Below are 415 nucleotides of genomic sequence, written 5' to 3'. Positions count from 1 at the left end.
TCTGGCCTCTATGAACTCCAGTCTGCGCCTCTATGAACTCCAGTCGGCTCTATCAGAACTCCAGTCTGGCTCTATCTATGAACTCCAGTCTGACTCTATGAACTCCAGTCTGGCTTTTATGAACTCCAGTCTGGCTCTATGAACTCCAGTTGGCTCTATGAACTCCAGTCTGGCTCTATGAACTCCAGTCTGGCTCTATGAACTCCAGTCTGGCTCTATGAACTCCAGTCTGGCTCTATGACTCCAGTCTGGCTCTATGAACTCCTCTCAGTCCTGGCCTATGACCCAGTCTGCTCTATGAACTCCAGTCTGGCTCTATGAACTCCAGTCTGGCTCTATGAACTCCAGTCTGGCTCTTGACTCCAGTCTGACTCTATGAACTCCAGTCTGGCTCTATGAACTCCAGTCTGGCTCT

Source organism: Salvelinus namaycush, chromosome 16 (assembly GCF_016432855.1).
Source record: "Salvelinus namaycush isolate Seneca chromosome 16, SaNama_1.0, whole genome shotgun sequence".
Lineage (NCBI taxonomy): Eukaryota > Metazoa > Chordata > Actinopteri > Salmoniformes > Salmonidae > Salvelinus > Salvelinus namaycush.
This window is presented reverse-complemented; position numbering follows the sequence as displayed.